General features: G+C 50.7%; 1 long non-coding RNA gene across 1 annotated transcript in view; it reads left to right on the top strand.

The window, feature by feature from the left end:
* The first annotated feature begins 2,237 nt into the window (after positions 1-2,237).
* The window catches only part of LOC108300489, a 3,100-nt gene continuing 1,677 nt past the window's right edge, over positions 2,238-3,660 (top strand). Inside the window, exon 1 of the long non-coding RNA XR_005199225.1 lies at positions 2,238-3,571. This is a non-coding gene — a long non-coding RNA (uncharacterized LOC108300489). The remainder of the gene's footprint in view (positions 3,572-3,660) is intronic.

The following is a 3,660-nucleotide window of genomic DNA, read 5'->3' as shown; positions in this document are numbered from 1 at the left end:
TTTGTCTCATTCTGTTGCGATTCTCCTGCCTCAGCCTCCTGAGTAGCTGGGACCACAGGCACGCACCATCACGCTCAGCTAATTTTTGTATTTTTAGTAGAGATGGGGTTTCATCATGTTGGCCAAGCTGGTCTTGAACTCCTCATTTCAAGTGATCCACCCACCTCGGCCTCCCAAAGTGCTGGGATTACAGGCATGAGCCACCTCGCCTGCCCAGGTTATGGGTCTTGACAGATGGAGAACACAAGGCCCAGGGAAGTGAATCAGTTTGTTTTAAGTCACAGAGTAGGTTTTAGGTCTGGCTGGGATTGGGACTATGCCTGGCCCAGGACTTTGTCCACAATCCAAGGAAGGCTTTTTAGAACGAGTAAGAGAGCTACATAAATATAAACAGGGTCATGATGAGAGAAAACAGGGGGACCTGGGAGACAGCAGGTTCTGAGCACCCCTCCAGGCTCTGGGGGATGTCCAGATAAGGAGCCAAGCTTGCCTTCCCAGATCTATGGCCTCACAGGGAAATGAGCCAGACACAGGAAGAAGTCCAATGGAAAGTTGGAACAAGTGCTGCAGTGGTGTTGTGAAAAGAGTCTGGACAGGGAATCAGGAGGCCTGGGTACCTCTTCCAGCTATCACCACCAGCCTTATGTTTTCAGGCAAGTCCTTTCACCACTCTGGACCTTCACCATGCAGTTTCCTCACCTGAGAACATTCCATCTCTCAAAAATAACAGTTCTGGCTCACGCCTGTCATCCCAGCACTTTGGGAGGCTGAGTCAGGTGGTTCACGAGGTCAAGACATTGATTGAGAACATCTCAGCCAACATGGTGAAACCCTGTCTCTACTAAAAATACAAAAATTAGGCGTGGTGGCTCACGCCTGTAATCTCAGCAGTTTGGGAGGCCGAGGCAGGTGGATCACCTGAGGTCAAGGGTTCAAGACCAGCCTGGCCAACATGGTGAATTCCTGTCTTTAAAAAAGAAAAAGAAAAAAAATACAAAAATTAGCTGGGCATGGTGGTGCACGCTTGTAGTTCCAGCTACTCAGGAGGCTGAGGCAGGAGAATCGCTTGAACCTGGGAGGTGGAGGCTGCAGTGAGCCGAGACTGAGCCACTGCACTCCAGCCTGGCAACAGAGCAAGACTCCATCTCAAAAACAAAAAAGCAAAACAAACAAACAAACAAACAAAAAGTCCTATAGTGCTACATATTAAAGCAGATTACTGCAGTAACTAAATACATTGTGGGCATGCTTTCCCCTCCAGCACAATCTCAGAAAGCCTCTTGCCTTCCATTAGTGGCAAGAATGAGATGTTCCCAGGATGAACTGCCAGACCAAGGGGGCAGTGGGCGAGACACAGGTGACTGACTGACTGGCTTTCTCTGAGGCCCTGCCTCTGATAGCTTCTCCAGGGTTTATGAGCTCTGCTAGCCCCATGCAGATCAGAGCTAAGTGAGTTTCCTCTCAACAATCCAGCTATTTAATGGCTATCTACAGGATAAAGAAGAACATGAAGATAAAGGCACCTAAGCCTCTTGTTTTACATTTGAAGAAATTGCAACCCAGAGACAGGGAGTGACTAGGCCAAGGTCTTGTACTTTGGACTCTCAGACCAAAGTTTTTTTTTTTTTTTTTTTTGAGAGGGAGTCTTGCTCTTGTTTCCCAGGCTGGAGTGCAATGGCACACAATCTTGTCTCACTGCAACTACAACCTCCGTCTCTAGGGTTCAAGTGATTCTCTGACAGCCTCTCAAGTAGCTAGGATTACAGGTATGTGCCACCATGCCCAGCTAGTTTTGTATTTTTAGTAGAGATAGGTTCTCCATGTTGGTCAGGCTGGTCTCGAACTCCCAACCTCAGGAGATCTGCCTGCCTCAGCCTCCCAAAGTGCTGGGATTACAGGCATGAGCCACCTCACCTGGCCTTTTTTTTTTTTTTTTTTTTTTTTTCTTTTTGAGGTGGAGTTTTACTTTTCTTGCCCAGGCTGGAGTGCAATGGCACAATCTCGGCTCAGTGCAACCTCCAGCTCCTGGGCTCAAGAGATTCTCCTGCCTCAGCCTCCTGAATAGCTGGAACTACAGGGGCATGCCATCACGCCCAGCTATTTTTTTTGTATTTTTAGTAGAGATGGAGTTTCTTTCACCATGTTGGCCAGGATGGTCTCAAACTCCTGACCTGGTGATCTACCTGCCTCGGCCCCCCCAAAGTGCTGGGATTACAGGTGTGAGCCACCAGGCCCAGTTTTTTTGAGTTGGTGTTTGAAAAAAATAAAGAGACGGATGTCCTTATGTTGTCCAGGCTGGAATGCCCAATTCCACTATGATCAGGACCAGAGTTTCAATCTGTTCCATTCTGACCTGGGCCAGTTCACCCTTCCTTAGTCAACCTGGCAGTCCCCCACTCCAAGGAGGTCACCATATCATGCTGAACTTGGTATGGATACCCATCAGCACAGTGCATCACAGCTCAGAACTCCTGGGCTCAAGGGATCGTCCCTCTCGGTAGCTGGGACTCAAGGCTTACCATCGAGCTGGGAGAAAAGGCAATTGTTGAGGTATCACAGGGTACAAGGAGGACAGAATTGTCTCCAATTGGGTGAACGGCCTATACAAAAAGAAGTCTTGAAAGTAGTGGGAAATGAGAGGGAGAAACATAGGCAATTGAAGTGGGGAGGGGAAGGAGCTCTTCAAGATTATTGGCTTTGCTAACCAGAGAGGGCAAATGGGAGGAAGGGTCTCAGCCATGCTGGAGATAAGAGCACCTGGAATCCCTCAAGTGGAGTCTTTTTACTGGGAGGGACCCAGAATGCAGCTTGGCTGGAGGGGAGAGAAGCTGAAGGAGGTTGGGGTAGCTGGTAGGAGCTTTGAAGCCAGGCTGGAGGTTTATATTTGATGCCTGGGTCTGGGAAGGCCTGGGGCACAGAAACAAAAGGTAGGAGTAGTTTTCTCCTATGGACTCTCTCTATTAGATGAAGACCCTGGGAGGACAGGGCCTATATCTTCTGTTTTTTTCCTACGCTCATCTAGGTGTTTGGGACCCACAAGCAGAGCCCCTAAGGCAAGGATCTGGAAATGGCTGAGGCAGCCTGCTGATCGGGATGGTGTGGCAGGGACCGTAGGAGCTCCCTCCTTCCACTAGCCTTCCCAGAATGATCTCCTTCCCTCGGAAGGTGCCGTTCCCGCAAGAGGAACACTCTACTGTTGTTGCCAATGCCCTTCTTCGGCTAATCCCCCTGTGAGCATGTTTTTGCCAGCGGCTGCTAAGCCAGATTTAGCCACCAGGGGGCAAAAAATCAGCCCTTAAGGTCACTGTCCCTCCTCTTCCCCACCCACACACCTGAAGGCCAAGATGGGCGGTGCCTCACCTGGCGCTCAGTAGCTGCGTTAACCCCTTCCTGCCTAGTCTGCGGTGCTCGCTCGGCAGTGATTCAAAGCAGAGCTGAAGGGGCACAGCGGACGGGGGAGGGGCTGTTCGCTAGGGGAGGGGCTACGGCAGAGGTGAAGTCAGGTTTCCAGCTACTCAGGTCCTTGTCCTCGCTGGAGCTGGGAGAGGCTAGCGTCCCCTGCCTCCGTTGGGTAGTTAGCTCCCCAGATGGGTGAAGCAGCCCCTTTGAGGGCAAGAGAGGCGTGGGCTGCGGTCACCTGCGCTGGGCCTCAGAGGTGGG

This window comes from Cebus imitator, unplaced genomic scaffold (assembly GCF_001604975.1).
Source record: "Cebus imitator isolate Cc_AM_T3 unplaced genomic scaffold, Cebus_imitator-1.0 Scaffold28, whole genome shotgun sequence".
NCBI classification, from domain to species: domain Eukaryota; kingdom Metazoa; phylum Chordata; class Mammalia; order Primates; family Cebidae; genus Cebus; species Cebus imitator.
Note: the sequence above shows the minus strand (reverse complement) of the source record. Positions and strands in the feature narration are given on the sequence as shown.